The following is a 22,338-nucleotide window of genomic DNA, read 5'->3' on the forward strand; positions in this document are numbered from 1 at the left end:
AGACACAGCTGTGTATAACGGACTTTTGGACTCAGAGGGAGAGGGAGAGGGTGGGATGATTTGGGAGAATGACATTCTAACATGTATACTATCATGTGAATTGAATCGCCAGTCTATGTCTGACGCAGGATGCAGCATGCTTGGGGCTGGTGCATGGGGATGACCCAGAAAGATGTTCTGGGGAGGGAGGTGGGAGGGGGGTTCATGTTTGGGAATGCATGTAAGAATTAAAGATTTTAAAATTTAAAAAATAAAAAACTAAAAATTAAAAAAATATATATATATATAAAAAAAAGAAAATCATAACTATCAAAGAAGGATTATTAAAGCTCCTAACTTAGGGATAATTTATAGAATGTGCATCATAGAAACTGTCCACACGATCATTTTGGATTCATCTTGTAGAAATTATTTTTTCCCCAAAACTGAAGGAGTAATCTCAATTAAAAAAAAAAGTTGTATAAATACTACTAAGTTAATTAGACAACTGAAGCCTGGTTGATCTTCATTATCAGGATGCTTCAGGCTCACATGCTTTGAGAGCCTTGGAAGCGTCAAAGTAGTACTGTACTGTGCATATACATATGTAATATTGAGAATATTGTTTGGCAATATATAAAGAGCTCTTTCAACTCATTAATAAAGAGATAAGTAACTCAACTAAAAAGTTCTGATTTTTACACAGCAAATTCGGCCCCCCAGAAGATATACAAATGGCAAATAAACACATGAAAGATGCTCATCATCATAAGCGAAATGTAAATGAAAACCACAAGTGATATCTCTTCACCAAGATGAGTATAGTTGGAAAGATGGAAAATAACAAGGGTTGGTAAAGATGTGGAGAAGTCAGATTCATCATGTATTATTGGTAAGAGTGTAGAATGTGCAGCTTCCTTGGAAAATATTTGGTTCCTCCAAAGCTAGACATGGAGTATCACATGATACAACAACTGCACTCCTGGATACATACAAGAGAAATGAAACATACGTCCACATAACATCTTGTACATGAGTGTTCACAGCAGCATTATTCACAATGGCCAACAGGTGAAGGTAACTTAAATGTCCATTAACTCATGACCAAATAAACAAAACTAGTATATCTATCTATATAATGAAACATTATCAACAAAGAAAAGTAATGAAGTATTAATACAAGCTACAACATGGATGAATCTTAAAAATATCACGCTAACTGAAAGAAGTCTATTCCAAAGACCACATAGGATATGATCCAGTTACATGAAATGTCCAGAAGAGGCAAAGTTATAGAAGCAGAAAGGAAATGAGTGGCTGCTTACAGACAGAGACAAGGGAAGAAGGGACAAGGGAGGGAACAAAGAATAACAATTAATGGCTATGGGGTTTCTTTCAGGCAGGATGAAAATGCTTTAAGATTTTTGTCTGTTTAGTATATTCAGACTAAAATACTAAACAGTGTTGCTGTACAACTCTGAGAATATACTAAAAGCCACTGAAGTGCACATTTTAAATGGGTGAAATAAATGGTATGAACTGTATCTCAATAAAGCCGTTTAAAGAAAGAACGTCATCTGGCTCCTTTTCTAACAAATTACGTGATTTGGGGAATGAGAGTTTTCATTTATAAATGGGAACAGGATCTGTATCCATCCTTCCACTTCTAGCTGTAAGAATATATAAAAGGGAAATATAAGAAACACTCTAGAAAGCTACTTTCACGACTTGAATCAGATAACTATTGGTTATCAATTGCTACATAACAAATTACTACAAACCATAGTCACTTAGAACAACAAACATTTATTAACTCACATAGTTTCTAGGTGTCAAGAACCAGGAAGTAATTTAGCTGGGTGAGTCTGGCTCAGGTTTCTTATGAGGTTGCAGGCAAGCTAGGGCTGCAACCTCTAAAAGATTTGACTGGGGTTTGAAAATCCACTTACAAGATCACTCATGCAGCTGTGGAATGGAGGCTTCAGTTCCTTCCATTGAGGCCTCTTTGCAGGGCTGCTTAGGAGACTGCTTCCCCCAGAGCAAATGATTACAGAGACAGAGAAAGTGTGAGAACAACTGAGACAGAAGTTTGCTATGTAATAACCTAATCTCAGATGTGATCAATCGTCACTTTAATAATATCCAATTGGTTACAGAGATCAATTCTGATACAATGTGTGGGGAGAACTGGACAAATGCGTGAATTCCAGGAGGTAGACGATGGCACCCCACTCCAGTACTCTTGCCTGGGAAATCCCATGGACAGACGAGCCTGGTTGGCTGCAGTCCATGGGGTCGCGAAGAGTCGGACACAACTGAGTGACTTCACTTTCACTTTTTACTTTCACTCATTGGAGAAGGAAATGGCAACCCACTCCAGTGTTCTCGCCTGGAGAATCTCAGGGACGGGGGAGCCTGGTGGGCTGCCATCCATGGGGTCGCACTGAGTTGGACACGACTGAAGTGACTTAGTAGCAGCAGCAGCAGCAGGAGGTAGAAATCACTGGGGCTATTGTGGAGACTGGCTACCAAAATGACATAATGACAGTAAACAGACCAAAGATCCCGCATGAGCAAATGCTTGACCTCTGCACTGAAAGTGGATAAGGAGGATACTCATTTCTCAGTAGTGTGACATACACATGCTTGGAGATGTTTTAAGAGCTGTGATTTAAAAAGATTTGTAAGAAGTGTTCGTACCATTTTCCATTCTCCTTGTGACTGAGTTATGGTTAGCATAAAGAAACACAAAATTGTACACCTGGGGCTGGTGAAGGAAGTATATAAAGGATTTAGTCAACTTCACTCTCCCCCTGCTCCATGCCTGATAGGTAAGAAAAGAGTTCTAGTTGAAAAAAAAGCTAGGTGACTCTACCAGGGTCATTAATGATAGAGCAGAAACTAGAACTCACTCCTGTCTTCTCATTACTCCAGAAACTATCCATCAGAAATCAACACATTGACTCATAACACAGCTGATACATTAACCATGTGAGCAGTAAATCAACAAACATTAAACTGCTGGTCATTCCACAACTGGCAATTTCTTTGTGTGGCTTTTCGACAAGGACGGTGTCATGTTCTCAGACAGCAGTGGACTCTTAGACTCTCTTTCTAGTCCAGTCGAGGGTTGACCTACTTAGCTGGGGGAAGAAAGGAATCACTCATTTAGCTCAGCTAATATTTATAGAATATCTTTTCTATACCTAGCACTAAACATGTAGATTTTAAGTGCAGAAGACATGGTCCCTACACTCAATGCAGATGGCTGAAGAAAAACCTACACCTGGAACACTAAGAAAATTAGACGTTATGTGACATGGCAGCACAAGGATTTATGTATTTTTAATTATTTTAACAGAAAGCATATCTAATACTTAAAATGTGCCAGATACAACTTTAACTCTTTTAATCCCCTAGGGGATTGTCCTCATGCTACGGATGAGAAAAGTGAGGCCTGAAAAGGTTATGGAACTTGTCAAAGTTCTCACATCTGACAAGAAGCAGGGCCAGGTTCAAACCCAGGAAGGATGGCTCCACAGTTCATACTTTCTTAACCATAATAATATGAAGGTTCTCAATTATTCTTCTGCTTTGTAAAGGGTTTTGAAGGAAGCCAATCATGAGATTCCAAAGCACCTCTGAGAAATCTTTCAAGCTGTACAGGTAAGGCAATATTTAGCCCTACACAGTAAGGATGTCTTAGGATAGCCTGATAACTCATGGAGAGAGGTGAGGAAAGGTGAATAAACATTCACTAATGAGACAGTGTTTTCCTGGTGCCAAAATTAAACATAAAATTGAATTTTAACTGCAATTAGCAAACTAGTTTATAGTTGGAATGAATAAATTAAACAGATGTACTGTTTTGCAAGTGCAAAAATAAATTAATTTGACCCTGTCAAAGCTCACCAGCATGTGAAGAGATTTACATCTTCTATAGATTTCCTCCCAGAATCATACCATAGGGAAACAGCATACTCCATCAGGAACAGATGTATTTGATCATTTTTAAGGAATATGAATAGTAGTTTGAAGAGAATAAAGTGATATGTGGATCTGGGAAGTCTTTTGCTTAAGAAAGCAATGAATTTCATTTTGGCAAAAATCCAACAACTTTGCCACTTTATAAAGCAACCGCTCTCTCTTTCCTTTACATCTGAGTTTTACAAGTTTGGAAAATGTTCCTTGCAAGGAAAGTAGGTATCTTGTAGACTGCTAGTGATAGTGATCTTCATGTATTAAATTTCTACTTTGTGTTCTTCTCATCACACACCTTGATGTAACCTTTGCAGTCTAAAACTTTACAACACATTATCCAAAACTGTAGGAATCGGCCTTATTTAGAGCCAACTGGCATATAATACAGGTTTCCCTGGTGGCTCAGAGGGTAAAGAATCCGCCTGCAATGCAGAAGACCTGGGTTCTATCCCTGAGTTTGAAGATCTCCTGGAGGAGGGTGGTAACCCATTCCAGGATTCTCGCCTGGAGAATCCCCATGGAGAGAGGAGCCTGGTGGGCTATGGTCCATGGGGTCACAAAGAGTTGGACACGACTGAGCAGCTAAGCACAGGGCATGTAATACAAGGCAGCACGATGAAAAGTGTTCTTTTGTTTTGTTTTTCTAAAAAAAGTAAAGAATACAGACTTTTTGTAAGATAGCATATCAGTATAGTTTATTATAATTTTGAAAAGGTCTTAAAGATTTTTAAAAGTTCTTTTAAAATTTTATTTTAGAATTCTTCAAAATTTTATTTTATTTTAAAGTCTTGTTATCAAGAAATTGTATCTAGGTACAGAAGGTTTATAGAATTTCTTCCAAAAGAAAGTCTAGTAACTTTCTTTTTAAATTGACTTTTCCTTTAAATTCTATCCGACAGTTACCATAAATAACCTAGAGTCTCAGTGTGAGAGAGACCTTCACGAGGTCATTCAGTTCATTTCAATAACATATTTGTCAAGTTTATACTTACCACAGGTAGAAGCAGTTTTTCATTCTCTTATGGAGGAGATTTGACCATAATCCTCAGTAAACTATTCCAGATAGTATAAATGTTCTCTTTGCCTTAGAAAGTATGGTAAGTTATCATCCACTTTAGACTAGTTAGATGTTAGATGCCAACATGACAGAGAAAAAGGAAATGAAATGATGAGGCATTTGCAGAACACAATAAGGGAACTTCTGAGTAAAACAATATTAGCATGTTTGTGAGCACACGTGTGTTTACAGCCACGGATAACAGGAATGAACTGAGCAAAAGGAAGAAGAGAGTCAGCAGAGAGCTGCTTTCCTAGTCTCCACCGCCTCCAGCTTTGGGTCTCTTACCCTCTCATCCTTACCCCAAGCCAGCCAATTGTGTATGTGTTTAATCTTGATGCACAGCTCTGGTACATATGAAGCTCTTGGAGCCCCTTCATCTCAAGTGGCTGACCAAACCAGGTCAGTCCTCCATGTGGCAACCAGGTCAACCCATCATGTGGCAAGCTCTTATTTCCAAGAATCATTCTAGGTATACTTTGAGCTTCTGTCTAGGGATACCTCAAGAATTTTCAGGGTCCACCAGAAACGAATTCCAAATAGTCTAAGCTGATCTTGTTTCAGGCCAGACCTAGAAATACAACTGTTTTTGCTAAAACTAATTTAACATTATGGTCTAGCTGGCTTCCAGACTGCATTTCATCTTTTAAAGATTCTCACCTACTATTGTCCTCAGAGAGTCTCTGAACCAGGATAACGTGTCCTTCTATTTCTGTTATTGCTGCTGCTGCCACCACTACTACTACTACTTACTACTACATAGCCGTCAAACATAAAAGCACTGATTCTGTGCTAGATACTACATTAAGAGCTTGACATATATAATACTCATTTAGTTCCTCTTACAACCTTTTGTTGTTGTTCAGTCAATCAGTCACGCCCGACTCTTTGTGACTCCATGGACTGCAGCACATCAGGCTTCCCTGTCCATCACCGTCTCCTGGATCTTGCCCAAACTCACCACGTCCATTGAGTCAGTGATGACATCTCATCCTCTGTTGTTCCCTTCTCCTCCTGCCTTCAATCTTTCCCAGAATCAGTGTGTTTTCCAATGAGTCAGTTCTTTGCATCAGGTGACCAAAGTATTGGAAGTAGTGACAGATTTTATTTTCTTGGGCTCCAAAATCATTGTCGACAATGACGGCAGCCATGAAAGTAAAAGATGCCTGCTCCTTGGCAGAAAAGCTATGAAGCAGAGACATCACTTTGCCAACAAAGGTCCACGTAGTCAAAGCTAAGGTTTTTCCAGTAGTCATGTATGAATGGGAGAGTTGGACCATAGGCTGAGCACTGAAGAATTGGTGCTTTTGAAATGTAGTGCTGAAGAAGACTCTTGGGAGCCCCTTGGACTGCAAGGAGATCAAAACAGTTAATCCTAGAGGAAATCAATTCTGAATATTCATTGGAAGGACTGTTGCTAAAGCTCCAATCCTTTGGTTACCTGACCAGATGCAAAGAGCCGACTTATTGGAAAACACCCTGCTGCTGGGAAAGACTGAAGGCCAAAGGAGAAGGTGGCAGCAGAGGATAAGATGGTTAGCATCACTGGTTCAACGGACAGGAAACTGAGCAAACTCTGGGAGATAGTGAAGGGCAGAGAAGTCTGAGATCCCACTCCATGGGATCACAAACAGCTGGATACGACTTAGCAACTGAACAGCAACAACAACAAAATCTTATTAACAAACGACTTTATTGGATATTTCAAGAGGTTTAAAGCTTGAAAATGAACTATATCTAAGGGAAAGAAAGAGGCAACTAATAATAACTAAGTCAATCTAAACATTTCCCTTATTTTCTCATTTCATATCCTAAGCATTAGATTCATATTTTACAGAGGAAGACATTGAGACTCAGAGATTAGGTAATTTATTTAAGGTCACACATACAATCAGGATGGAAAGTCAGCATTTGAATGTAGCAAAGCCCAAGCACTTTCTGCTGTACTGTAACATTTCCTTGGCATTACCTTTCTCTCCAATCAGCAGCAGCAGTAAGCAGAGATTCAAAAGGTAATACATGTAAAGTACCCAGTACAAAGTCTCGCAAACGGTACACACACAATGAATTGATTTGGAGGTTAAGAATCATTCTCCATGCTTAGTTGCTCAGTCGTGTCCAACTCTTTGTAATCCTTTGGACTGTAGTCCACCAGGGTCCTTTCTCCATGGGAGTTTTCAGGCAAGAAAAAATTTTTAATGCAAGAATATAGCATGAAAAAAATTTTCATGCAAAAAAACTCATGCTATTTCCTTTTCCAGGGGTTCTTTTCAACTCAGGGATCAAACCTAAGTCTCCTGCATTGTAGGCAGATTGCTTACCTGCTGAGCCATCAGGAGCTGGAGGTAAGGATAGATATAGGTGAATACTAACTTGAAGGCACTAACAGACTGTAACTTAAAAGCGGGTATATTTTCATGCAATTTTTATAAGGAGGGCTGAATACCATATCAAAACAAACGAATTTCTGAAAGAAAAGTTTGTATGACATGATATGCCTAAGTAAATAGAGTATCTCACAGAGTACCAGCTGAGAGCTGACAAGAGTCCCTGACCACAGGAAAGGGATATATGGAGCCATGCAAAAACCAGTAGGATGAAGGAAGGGAGGGAAAAAGAGGAGGAGAATAAGTGGGACGGAAGAGCAGGGGAGAGATCCCCACATCACAGCAACAGTTCAGGACAGAGGGGAGGCGTTTGATGCTGCTGGAGGTGGTATCTGATCTACGGCCATCTGAAGGGAGTGAGAACCACAAAGGCTATCTGCACCATAGCCCAAAGCAGCCTGGACAGGGACACAGATCCTCCAGTACGTGTGGTGGCAGAGAGCTGGAGCACAGCGGTTGGGGAGCACTCTCAGGGCGAGGACTGCTGTTGACTGCAAAGAGATGGCCTGAAGGAACATGAGGGAGAAGACTGAGGCAGAGAGTGCCTTTCAAGGAAAGCTGGACAGCCAAGGAGGCACGGTGGTACTGCTGAGTCACGCACAGGGCCTAAGGCCATCACTGTAACCTCTCGCTCTCTTCCCACTTACACACTGGGCAGCTGATCAATAGAGAAAAACCCCACAGAGAGTGGTCCTTTGAGTGCCTGATGTGTTGAGCAGTAAAGACGATGGCCAGAAGGGCCCTTTGAGTGCCTGCTGCACTGAGCAATAGAGTAGGACCCCAGCCAGTAGGGTCTTTGAGCACCTGCTGTGCCAAGCACTAGAAAAGGACCAGCCAGGGAAGCCCTTTGAACGCTAGCTGCCAAAGGCTAGAAAAAGTCTCTAAGTGCCTTATCTCCTGGGCCTGTGGCTGCTGGCTTCCCCGAACATCTGGCACAGTCAGGTATCCTGTGATCCAAGCCGCTGCACCACCTACATGCCTGGTCCTCACTAGGGGAAAGTTGCCAGAGGCTAAAAAACTCCTAATAGGGCTGTATCTTCTGTGTCCACGGCTGCTGGCTCCCCCATGTATCTGGTGCTGCCAGGATCCCCATGATCCAAGCAGCTGCACTACCTCCATGCCTGATCCTCATTAGGGCAGAATTGAGTCCTCCCAGACAGCCGCAGGAGCAAACTCCTGTGAATGACCACATGCAGAGGTGAGGATAAAACCACAACTGAACTCCATGACAGAGAGGCTAAAGCAGAGGATTTAAAACCTCTCCACCAGCTGCACAAGCTACGGAGTAAATCCACACAACCAACCAAGTAGACTCTGTGTCTATGGAATATATAAAAGGACAATGACACAAAAGAGAAAGCCCTCGCTCTGGCAACTGAGGACAATGGATGAGGCAAGTGCACACAGAGTAGGGTGAGATCAGAGTCTGAGCTGTTCCCACGCAGGTCCAGAGAACAGCTCACTACTAGAGAGCCTCCTGGGAGGCGGAGGTGGAACTACAACTCTGCATACATTTTTCTCTAATTTTTCATTCATTTCCCCCCTTTTTTCTTCCTTTTCTTCTTCATATTGTTTCCATGTAATTTCTTTATTATTCCTTTAATTTTTATTTTTTTATAACTTATTTTTCCACTTTTTAAAACATCTTATTTTTAAATAAGTTCATTTTATTTTTCCTAATTTTACAGTCTTCATTGCTCTCTTTGACTCTTGTTTTTGTTCTTTTTTTCTTTTCTCTCTCTACTTTTCCCTTTGTAAATGTGTGAATTTCTTTGGGTGCTCTTGACTATTAACTGTTGCTCTCACTATCAGTCTTGGGGTTTTGTCTTCTGTGCTGTGAGGCCCATGAAGTTTAGGTGCTGCAGGCAGGACAGGGTCTAACCAGCACTCAGCCTGGAAGTCCAGAATCACTCCAACCTAGGCTTGGATGAGTAGTGAGATGACCTTTCACTTTTCATGGCCTTCCCTACCCCTGAGGTAGGAGACCTTAGTCCAGGACTTTGGACCACCAGAGAATTTCCAATCCCATGGAACATCAGTCAACAAAAGCTCTCCCAAAGGTCTCCCTCTAACACTAACAGCAAACCCCACCCAAAGGCCAGCAAGCTCCAGTGCTGGATGCCTCATGCCAAAACATTAGCAAGACAGAAACACAACACTATCCATTAGTAGAAAGGCTGCCTAAAGCCATACGAAGCCCATAGATACCCAAAAACATACCATCGGAAATGGCATTGCACTTCACAGACAAGATCCAGCTCCATCCACCAGACCACAGGCACAAGTCCTCCCAACCATGGCAATGGTCCAACCCCACCCACAGGGGATAGACTCCAGAATTAAGAGGAACTATGACCCTCCAGGCTGCAGAAAGGAGATTTCAAACACAGTAAATTAAACAAAATGAAAAGACAGAGAAACATGCAATGAACGAGAAACATGGTAAAATCCCACAAGCCCAAACACATGAAGAGGAAATAGGCACTCTACCTGACAAAGAAGAGCAACTATGGTAAAGACGAACCAAAGTCTTGGAAATAAAATGGAGGCACAGATAAATAGACTGAAAGCACAAGCCAAAAAGTGACAACAAATGTTTAACATGGGACTAGAAGAATTAAAGAACAGACAATCAACAATGAACAACACAATCACTGAGATTAAAAAGTACACTAGAGGGAACCAATGGGCAGAGAGAACCAGTCGGAGACTATCTGAGGCAGAAGAATGGTAAGTGTAAGAAATAACTGCAGCAGAGCAGAAGAAAGAAAAGAGAATAAAAAGAAATGAGGGCAGTCTCTGGGAACTCTGGGACAACATTAAACATAACAACATTTGAATCATAGGGGCCCCAGAAGAAGACAAAATCAAAGGACATAAAAAATTATCTGAGGAGATTATAGTAGAAAACTTTTCTAAAATGGGAAAGCTAATAGACAACCAAGTCCAGGGACCACAAAGAGTCCCACTCAGGACAGACCAAAGAGAAACACACCAAGACACCTATCAATCAAATTAACAAAAATTAAGCACAAAGAACAAATATTAAAAGCAGCAAATAACATACAAGGGGATTTCCATAACACCAACAGCTGATCTTTCAAGAGAAACTGTGCAGGCTGGAAGGAAGTGGCAGGATATACTTAAAGTGATGAAAGGAAAAAAACTTACAGCCAAGATTACTCGAACACAGCAAGGATCTGCTTTAGACTTGAAGGAGAAATCAAAAGCTTTGCAAACAAGCAAAAGTTAAAGAGAATTCAGCATCACCAAACTAGTTTTATAACAAAGGTTAAAGGAACTCCTTCAGACAGGGGAACACACAAAGAAAGTAAAGGCCTACAAAAACAAACCCAAAACAATAAAGTAAATGGCAATCACATCATACATATCAATAATTACCTTAAATGTGATTGGACTAAATGCTCCATCCAAAAGACACAGGTTGGCTGAATGGATACAAAAACAAGACCCCAATATATTCTGTCTACAAGAGACCCAACTCAGACCTAGGGACACACACAGACTGAAAGTGAGGGACTAGGAAAAGGTATACCATGCAAATGGAAATAAAAAAAAGTGGGGGTAGCAAGACTCAGATAAAATAGATTTTAAATAAAGACTGTTACAAGAGACAAGGAAGGACTCTAAATAATGATCAAGGGATCAATCCAAGAAGATGATATAACAATTATAAATATATATGCACCCAACATAGGAGCACCTCAATACTAAGGCAAATGCTAACAACTCTGAAAGGGGAAATGGACAGTAACATGATAATAGTGGGGGACTTTAACACCCCACTGACACCAACGGACAGTCTTCCAGACAGAAAATTAATAAGGAAGCACAAGTTTTAAATGACATACTGGACCAGTTGGACCTAACTGATATCTACAGGGTATTTCATCCAAAAACAAAAGATTTCACTTTTTTCTCAAGTGTACATGGAACTTTCACTAGGATAGATCACATCTTAGCTTATAAATAAAGCCTTATGAAATTAAAAAGAAAACAAACCTGAAGTCATTTCAAGCATCTTTTCTGACCACAACACTGAAAGACTAGATATCAACTACAGGAAAAAGAGCAGGGAATAAAAACACATGGAGGTTAAGCAATTAAATTCTGAATACCAACAGATCACTGAAGAATTCAAAAAAGAAATCAAAATACACTTTGAAACAGGTGACAATGAAAGCACAACTCAAAACCTATCAGATGCACTAAATGCAGTGCTAAGAGGGAAGTTTATAGCAATGCAAGCCTACCTCAAGGAATAAGAAAAACATTGAATAAACAATCTAACCTTACACCAAAAGCCACTAGATAAAGAAGAATAAAACCCCCAAAGTTAGTAGAAGGAAAGAAATCATAAAGATCAGAGCAAAAATAAAAAAGAAATCAAAGACACAAAGCAAAGATCAATAAAACTAAAAGGTGGTTCTTTGAGAAGATGAACAAAAGGGACAAACCATTAGCCAGATTCATCAAGGAAAAAAAAGGCAGACGACTCAAATCAATAAAATTAGAAATGAAAAAAGAAAAGTTACATAAGACAACACAGAAATACAAAGGATCATAAGAGACTACTATGAGCAACTATATGCCAATAAAATAGATCACCTGGAAGAAACGGAAAAATTCTTAGAAAAGCATAACCTTCTAAAATTGAAACAGGAAGAAACAAAATATGAACAAACCAATCCGAGACACAGAAAGTGAAACTGTTACAAAACCTTCCAACAAATAAAAGCCCAGGATTAGATGGCTTCCCAGGTGAATTCTACCCAAAGTTGAGAGAAGAGCTAATACCTATCCTACTCAAACTCTTTCAGAAAACTGCAATGAAAGGAAAGTTCCCAAACTCATTCCGTGTGGCCACCATCACTCTGATACCAAAACCAGACAAAAATGTCACAAAAAGGAAAATTACAGGTCAATATCACTGATGAGCACAAACGCAAAAAATCCTCAACAAGCTTCTAGCAAACAGAATCCAACAACACATTAAAAATATCATATATCATCATCAAGTAGGCTTTATCCCAGGGATGCAAGGATTATTCAATTTACACAGATTAATCACTATGATACATGATATTAACAAATTAAATATACAAATCATATGATCTTCTCAACAGATGCAGAGAAAGCGTTTGATAAAATTCAACACTCATTTATAACAAAAACTCTCCACAAAGCAGGCATAGAAGGAACATACCCCAACATAATAAAGGCCATATATGACAAACACACAGCAAATATTATTCTCAGTAGTGAAAAACTGAAAGTATTTCCTCCAAAATCATAAACAAGACAAGGGTGCCTACGCTCACCACTATTTTATTCAACATAGTTTTGGAAGTCCTAGCTGAGCAATCAAGAAGAAAAAGAAATAAAAGGAATTCAGATTGGAAAAGAAATAAAAGTCTCACTGTTTCAGATGACGTCGTTCTTTACACAGAAAATGCTCAAGATGCCACCAGAAAATTACTAGCATTAATCAACGAATATAGTACAGTTGCAGGGTATAAAATTAATATATAGAAATCCCTTGCACTCCTATACACTGACAATGAAAAATAAGAAAGAGAAATTAAAAAAAAAGAACCCCATTCAGCATTGCAACAACAAGAATAAAATACTTAGGAATAAGTTTACCTAAACTATGGAAAATTCTGAAAGAGGTGGAAATACCAGACCACCTGACGTGCCTCTTGAGAAACCTGTACGCAGGTCAGGAACCAACAGTTAGAACTGGACATGGAACAGACTGGTTCCAAATAGGAAAAGGAGTACGTCAAGGCTGTATATTGTCACCCTGCTTATTTAAATTATATGCAGAGTACATCATGAGAAATGCTGGGCTGGAAGAAGCACAAGCTGGAATCAAGATTGGTGGGAGAAACATCAATAACCTCAGATATGCAGATGACACCACCCTTATGGCAGAAAGTGAAGAAGAACTAAAAAGCCTCTTGATGAAAGTAAAAGAGGAGAGTGAAAAAGTTGGCTTAAAGCTCAACATTCAGAAAACGAAGATTATGGCATCCAGTCCCATCACTTTATGGCAAATAAATGGGGAAACAGTGGAAACAGTGGCTGACTTTATTTTTCTGTTCTCCAAAATCATTGCAGATGGTGACTGCAGCTATGAAATTAAAAGACGCTTAGTCCTTAGAAAGAAAGTTATGATCAACCTAGATAGCATATTATAAAGCAGAGACATTACATTGCCAAAAAAGATCCGTCTAGTCAAGGGTATGGATTTTCCAGTAGTCATGCATGGATGTGAGAGTTCGACATTAAGAAAGGTGAGTGCTGAAGAATTGATGCTTTTGAGCTGTGGTGTTGGAGAAGACGCTTGACAGTCCCTTGGATTACAACGATATCCAACCAGTCCATCCTAAAGGAAATCAATCCTGAATATTAATTGGAAGGACTGATGCTAAAGCTGAAACTTTAGCAGGTGAAGCTTTAGCTGAATCTTTAGCCAATATTTTGGCCACCTGATGCAAAGAGCTGACTCACTGGAAAAGACTCCGATGCTAGGAAAGATTGAGGGCAGGAGGAGAAGGGGACGACAAAGGATGAGATGGTTGGATAGCATCACTGACTCAATGGACATGGGTTTGGGTACATTCTTGGAGTTGGTGATGGGCAGGGAGGCCTAGCATGCTGCAGTTCATGGGGTCACAAAGAGTCGGACACAACTGAGTGACGGAACTGAACTGAAAGAGACAAAATACCTGTATGCAGGAAACTGTAGGACACTGATAAAAGAAATTTAAGATGACACAAACAGATATACCAGGTTCTTGGATTAGAATAATCAATATTGTGAAAATTACTGTACTACCCAAAGCAATCTATAGATTCAATGCAATCCCTATCTAACTACCAATGGTATTTTTCACAGAACTAGAACAAATAATTTCACAATTTGTATGGAAACACAAAAGACCCCAAATAACTAAAGCAATCTAGAGAAAGAATAGAACTGGAGGAATCAATCTTCCTGAATTCAGACTATATTACAAAGCTATAGTCATCAAGACAGTATGGTACTGGTACAAAAACAGAAATATAGATCAATGGGACAAGACAGAAAGCTGAGAGATAACCGTATGCTCCAATAGACATCCTGTCTTTGATAGAAGTGGCAAAAATATACATGGAGAAAAGACAGTCTCTTCAAATAAGTGGTGCTGGGAAAATTGGGTATCTATGTGTAAAAGAATGAAATTAGAATGCTTCCTAACACCATATACAAAAGTTATCTCAAAATGGATTAAAGACCTAAATGTAAGACAACAAACTATAAATATCTTAGAGGAAAACAGAGGCAGAACACTCTTTGACATAAATCACAGTAAGATCCTCTATGACCCACTTCCTAGAATAATGGAAATAAAAGCAAAGATAAATAAATTGGACCTAATTAAACTTAAAGAGCCTCTTGATGAAACTGAAAGAGGAGAGTGAAAAAGTTGGCTTAAATCTCAACATTCAGAAAACTAAGATCATGGCATCTGGCCCCATCACTTCAAGGCAAATAGATGGGGAAACAGTGGAAACAGTGGCTGACTTTATTTTTCTGGGCTCCAAAATCATTGCAGATGATGACTGCAGCTATGAAATTAAAAGATGCTTACTCCTTGGAAGGAAAGTTATGACCAACCTAAACAGCATATTATAAAGCAGAGACATTACTTTGCCAACAAAGATCCGTCAAGGCTATGGTTTTGCCAGTGGTCATGTATGGATGTGAGAGTTGGACTATAAAGAAAGCTGAGTGTCAGACAATTGATGCTTTTGAACTGTGGTGTTGGAGAAGACTCTTGAGAGTCCCTTGAACTGCAAGGAGATCCAATCAGTCCATCCTAAAGGAGATCAGTTCTGGGATTTCATTGGAAGGACTGATGTTGAAGCTGAAACTCCAATACTCTGGCCACCAGATGCAAAGAGCTGACTCATTTGAAAAGCCCCTGATGCTGGGAAAGACTGAGGGCAGGAGAAGAAGGGGATGACAGAGGATGAGATGGTTGGATGGCATCACTGACTCAATGAACATGGGTTTGGGTAAACTCTGGGAGTTGGTGATTGACAGAGAGGCCTGGCGTGCTGTGGTTTATGGGGTTGCAAAGAGTTGGACACGACTGAGTGACTGAACTGAACTGAAACTTAAAAGCTTTTGCACAATGAAGGAAATTATAAGCAAAGTAAATAACAACCCTCAAAATGGGAGGAAATAATAGCAAATGAAACAACTGACAAAGGATTAATCTCAAAAATATATAAGCAGCTCATGAAGCTCGACACTAGAAAAACAAACAGCAACATCAAAAAGTGGGCAGAAGATCTAAAAAGATATTTCTCCAAATAAGACATAAAGATGACTAACAAATACATGAAAAGGTTCTCAACACCACTACTGCTGCTGCTAAGTCGCTTCAGTCGTGTCCGACTCTGTGCGCCCCCATAGACGGCAGCCCACCAGGCTGCCTGAACCAACCTGCCTGACATCAAGCTCTGCTACAAAGCCACAGTCATCAAGACAGTATGCTACTGGCACAAAGACAGAAATATAGATCAATGGAACAAAATAAAAAGCCCAGAGATAAATCCATGCACCTATGGACACCTCATCTTTGACAAAGGAGACAAGACTACACAATGGATTAAAGACAATCTCTTTAACAAGTGATGCTGGGAAAACTGGTCAACCACTTGTAAAAGAATGAAACTAGAACACTTTCTAACACCACACACAAAAATAAACTCAAAATGGATTAAAGATCTAAATGTAAGACCAGAAAATATAAAACTCCTAGAGGAAAACATAGGCAAAACACTCTCTGACATAAATCACAGCAGGATCCTCTATGACCCACCTCCCAGAATACTGGAAATAAAAGCAAAAATAAACAAATGGGACCTAATTAAAATTAAAAGCTTTTGCACAACAAAGGAAACTATAAGCAAGATGAAAAGACAGCCTTCAGAATGGGAGAAAATAATAGCAAATGAAGCAACTGACAATGAATTAATCTCAAAAATATACAAGCAACTCCTGTAGCTCAATTTCAGAAAAATAAACGACCCAATCAAAAAATGGGCCAAAGAAGTAAACAGACATTTCTCCAAAGAAGACATACAGATGGCTAACAAACACATGAAAAGATGCTCAACATCACTCATTATCAGAGAAATGCAAATCAAAACCACAATGAGGTACCATTTCACGCCAGTCAGAATGGCTGTGATCCAAAAGTTCACAAGCAATAAATGCTGGAGAGGGTGTGGAGAAAAGGGAACCCTCTTACACTGTTGGTGGGAATGCAAACTAGTACAGCCACTATGGAGAACAGTGTGGAGATTCCTTAAAAAACTGGAAATAGAACTTCCTTATGACCCAGCAATCCCATTGCTGGGCATACACACCGAGGAAACCAGAATTGAAATCGAGACACGTGTACCCCAATGCTCATCGTAGCACTGTTTATAATAGCCAGGACATGGAAACAACCTAGATGTCCATCAGCAGATGAATGGATAAGAAAGCTGTGGTACATATACACAATGGAGTATTACTCAGCCATTAAAAAGAATACATTTGAATCAGTTCTAATGAGGCGGATTAAACTGGAGCCTATTATACAGAGTGAAGTAAGCCAGAAAGAAAAACACCAATACAGTATACTAATGCATATATATGGAATTTAGAAAGAAAAACACCAATACAGTATATAACGCATATATATGGAATTTAGAAAGATAACCCTGTATGCGAGACAGCAAAAGAGACACAGATGTGTAGAACAGTCTTTTGGACTTTGTGGGAGAGGGAGACGGGTAGGATGATTTGGAAGAATGGCATTGAAACATGTATATCATGTAAGAAATGAATCGCCAGTCCAGGGTCAATGCATGATATAGGGTGCTTGGGGCTGGTGCACTGGGATGATCCAGAGGGATGGTATGGGGAGGGAGGTGGGAGGGGGGTTCAGGATGGGAACACATGTATACCCATGGTGGATTCATGTTGATGTATGGCAAAACCAATACAATATTGTAAAGTAACAAAAAATTAAAAGGAATAAATTAAATAAAAATTACATGCAAAAATAAATAAATAAAGTGAACGTCACTCAGTCGTGTTTGACTCCTTGCGACCCCATGGACTATACAGTCCATGGAATTCTCCTGGCCAGATTACTGCAGTGGGTAGCCTTTCTCTTCTCCAGGGGATCTTCTCAACCCAGGTTCAAATCCAGGTCTCTCACATTGCAGGTGGATTCTTTACCAGCTGAGCCACAAGGGAAGCCCAAGAATACTGGAGTGGGTAGCCTATCCCTTCTCCAGCAGATCTTTCTAATCCAGGAATTGAACCAGGGTCTCCTGCATTACAGGTGGATTCTTTACCAACTGAGTTATTCCTGAGGGTAAACACAATTAATCATTTGTATGTACTTCTAAACCTTCGCCCTGGGATAGGTACATTGCTATCCAGGGCAGCAATGGTGATGCAGACATTGAGAACAAACTTTGAACACATGGCAGGGAGAGGGTGGAGTGAATTGAGAGAGTAACAGGCATACTGCTGTATATTCTCACCCTGGGTTAGAGGGTAGGTGTGCCACTATTTGACCCTGATTTAGAGCTAAACCTTCTCTGATATAAATAAGGGATATTTTTAATTGAAAAGCCTAGCACACGTCCACTGCAGGAACTTCCAACAAAAATTTTCCCTGAAACTGCTTATTTTTTAAAAAGTGGTTAAATAAAGCTATTTTTACAAATATAGCAGAATTGAAGACAATTTCTGCCTTCTCTCTCTACCTCCCCTAAAAAATAATTTCTCTTGAATTTTATAAATAATCAAGGTCAAACTGTGAAGACACAACCATTCTCTATTTAATCCACCACTAATGCAAAGATGAAAGTGAAAGTGAAAAGTCTCTCAGTCGTGTCCAACTCTATGTGACCCCATGGACTATACAATCTATGGAATTCTCCAGGTCAGAATACTGGAGTGGGTAGCCTTTCCCTTCTCCATGGGATCGTCCCAACCCAAGGACCGAACCCACGTCTCCCGCATTGCAGGCAGATTCTTTACCAGCTGAGCCACAAGAGAAGCCCAAGAGTACTGGAATGGGTAGCCTATCCCTTTTCCAGGGGATCTTCCTGACCCAGGAATCCAACCATGGTCTCCTGCATTGCAGGCGGATTCTTTACCAACTGAGCTATCAGAGAAGCCCCAATCCAAAGATAAAGCATTGCAAACAATTCAAAAGCCAATTTTTATATGGCACAAAAGTGTATTTCTATACTATTAACTGGCAGAATATTTTCATAAGTAAATTTTGATTAGGCATCTATTAAAAGTAATTTACATTTTCTGATCAACCCAATGACTAAAGAATGTGTCATCTGGGGGCAGCCAGGGATGCTGCTTGAGTCTGACAACTTGCTCAGTACTAAGAGGAGACTGGGGCTTCCTTGGTAGCTCACACAGTAAAGGATCTGTCTGTAATGTGGGAGACCTGGGTTTGATGCCTCAGTCGGGAAGATTCCCTGGAGAAGGGAATGGCTACCCACTCCAGTATTCCTGCCTGGAGAATTCCATGGACAGAGGAGACTGGTGGGCTACAGTCCATGGGTTCAGAAAGAGTCAGACAGGATTGAGCAACTAATTAAAAAAAAAAAGGGGGTGGGGGAGACTGAGCTAAGTATTTTGAAAGTTTCACTTGTTGGGATTTAGCTATATAATTTATTTTGGACCATCAAAAACATGCCATGCTTCAATATAGGCAAATCAAACAATGTGATACACCATATTAACAAACTGAAAGATAAAAACCATACAACAATGTCAATAGATGCAGGAAAAGCCTTTGACAAAATTCAGCACTCATTTCTGATTAAAAGTCTCCAAAAAATGGGCAGAGAAGGAACCTACTTCAATATAGTAAAGGCCATATATAATAAGCCCACAGCAATCATTATTCTCAATGGTGAAAAACTGAAAGCATTCCCCTTAAGATCAGGAAAAACACAAGGGGGTCCACTCTCACCAATATTATTCAAGATAATTTTGGAAGTCCTAGCTCCAACAATCAGAGAAGAAAATGAAATGAAGGAATCCAGATCAGAAAAGAAGAGCTCTGTTTACAGATGATATGATAAAATACATAGAAAACCCTACAGATACTATCAGAAAATTACTAGAGCTAATCAGTGAATTTAGCAAAGTCACAGGATATAAAATCAATACACAGAAATCACTTGCATTCCTATATAATAACAATGAAAAATCAGAAAGAGAAATTAAGGACTCAATCCCATTCACCATTTTAACAAAAAGAATAAAACATCTAGGAATAAACCTACCTCAGGGACAAAAGAACTGTATACAGAAAATTATAAGACACCAATGAAAGAAATCAAAGATGACATAAACAAATGGAGAGATATTCCATGCTCCTGGGTAGGAAGAATCAATATTGTGAAAATGATTATACTACCAAATGCAATCTAGAGATTCAATGTGATCCCTACCAAATTACCAATGGCATTTTTCACAGAACTAGAACAAAAAATTGCACAATTCATATGGATAAACACACAAGACCCCAAATAGCCAAAGCAGTCTTAAGAAAGAACGGAGCTGGAGGAATCAACCTTCCTGACTTCAGATTGTGTTACAAAGCTACAGTCTTCAAGACAGTATGGCACTGGCACAAAAACAGAAATATAGACCAAAGGAACAAGACAGAAAGCCCAGAAATAAATCCATATATCTATGGGTACCTTCTTTTTGACAAAGGAGGCAAAAATATAGAATGGGGCAAAGACAGCCTCTTCAATAAGTGGTGCTGGGGAAACTGGACAGTTACACTTAAAAGAATGAAATTAGAACACTTCCTAAGACCATTCACAAAGATAAACTCAAAATGGAAGACCAAATGGTCAAATGTAAGACCAGAAACTTTAAAACTCTTAGAGGAAAGTATAAGCAGAACACTCAATGACATAAATCAAAGCAAGATCCTCTATGACCCACCTTCTAGAGTAACAGAAAAAAAAAAGCAAAAGTAAACAAGTGGGACCTAATTAAACTTAAAAGCTTTTGCACAGCAAAGAAAACTATAAAGGAGGTGAAAAGACAACCCTCAGAATGGGAGAAAATAATAGCAAATGAAACAACTGACAAAGGATTAATTTCCAAAATATACAAGCAACTCATACAACTCAATACCAGGAAAACAAACGATCTAATCAAAAAGTGGGAAAAAGACCCAAACAGACATTTCTCCAAAGAAGACATACAGATGGTTAACAAACACATGAAAAGACACTCAACATCACTCATTACTAGAGAAATGCAAATCAAAACTACAATGATATATCACCTCACACTGGTCAGAGTGACCATCATCAAAAAATCTACAAACAATAAATGCTGGAGAGGGGTGGAGAAAAGCGAACATTTTTGCACTGTTGGGGGGAATGTAAATTGATACAGCCACCATGGAAGATGGTATGGAGATTCCTTAAAAAACTAGGAATAAAAGTACCCTATTATCCAAAGAAATTCCACTCTTAGGTATATACCCTGAGGAAAGCAAAACTGAAAGAGACACATGTAACCCAATGTTCATTTGAGCACTATTTACAATAGCTAGAACATGAAAGCAACCTAGATGTCCATCAACAGATGAATGGATAGAGCATAAGTGGTACATATACACAAAGGAATATTACTCAGCCATAAAAAGGAACACATTTGAGTCAGTTCTACTGAGGTAGATGAACCTAGAGTCTATTATACAGAGTGAAGTAAGTCAGAAAGAGAAAGATAAATATCGTATACTAACAAATATATCTGGAATCTAGAAAGATAGTACTGATGAATTTATTTGCAAGGCAGCAGTGGAGAAACAGACCTAGAGAACAGACTTATGGACATAGGGAGAGGGGAGGAGAGGGTGAGATGTATGGAGAGAGTAACATGGAAAGTTACATTACCATATGTAAAACAGATAGCCAATGGTAATTTGCTGTATGTCTCAGGGAACTCAAACAGGGGCTCTGTATCAAGTAGAGGCGTGGGATGGGGAGGGAGATGGAGGGAGGCTCGAGAGAGAGGGGACATATGTACACCTATGGCTGATTCATGTTGAGGTTTGACAGAAAACAACAAAATTCTGTAAAGCAACTATCCTTCAATTAAAAATAAATAAATTTTAAAAAAATGAAAAAAATGCCATGCCTTCACATAGATTTCATGTTAAATCAGTATACCATTCATAGAAATATCAGATATATCCTCACCTTTAAAAACGTGGTAAGGACCACACCTTACATAAAAGGATTCACGTATTAGTGTAAAAGAATTGCTGGATTCCTTTGAACATAAAAAGGCTCTGAGTTAAAATGCCATTAAAAATTATTGAATAAATTAGTGACTGAAAAGCCATCCAATTAGAAATAGTATTTAGCTTTAATAGGCGAAACGGTCATTTCAATAGACATTTAGCCTGTTTTCCACTTCAAATTTCACTAACTAATCACTAACTACTCTAACCAATGTCTAAAAGCAATCAGCACTCAATCTTTTATTAATCTTAATCTATCTTTATTCATATCTAAAGTTGCTAAAAATCTGCCTTTTACCTTTGCATGGGGATCACTTCATGATAAAAAGTAAGCAAAAGTTTGTGCATAACCAAACATGAATAGTGGTTAAAATAACTCACCTTTAGTATTCTGATTTCTAATTGTTTCCAAAAATAAAACTTTTACAATATGTGGAACATGCGTGTTTGTGTACCACTGGATGTAAGATTTACTTTTCAATCAATTTTAAAGCAACAGATCACCAGCTCTCAAAAGGCTTTACATTACTCATAAAGAACAGGTCTT

General features: G+C 39.2%; 1 protein-coding gene across 2 annotated transcripts in view; it reads right to left on the reverse strand.

Moving 5' to 3' along the window:
• The window catches only part of ARHGAP20 (Rho GTPase activating protein 20), a 210,550-nt gene that overhangs the window by 166,157 nt on the left and 22,055 nt on the right, over nt 1-22,338 (reverse strand). The gene's annotated exons all lie outside the window — the stretch shown is intronic.

This window comes from Ovis aries, chromosome 15, assembly GCF_016772045.2.
Source record: "Ovis aries strain OAR_USU_Benz2616 breed Rambouillet chromosome 15, ARS-UI_Ramb_v3.0, whole genome shotgun sequence".
Taxonomy (NCBI): domain Eukaryota; kingdom Metazoa; phylum Chordata; class Mammalia; order Artiodactyla; family Bovidae; genus Ovis; species Ovis aries.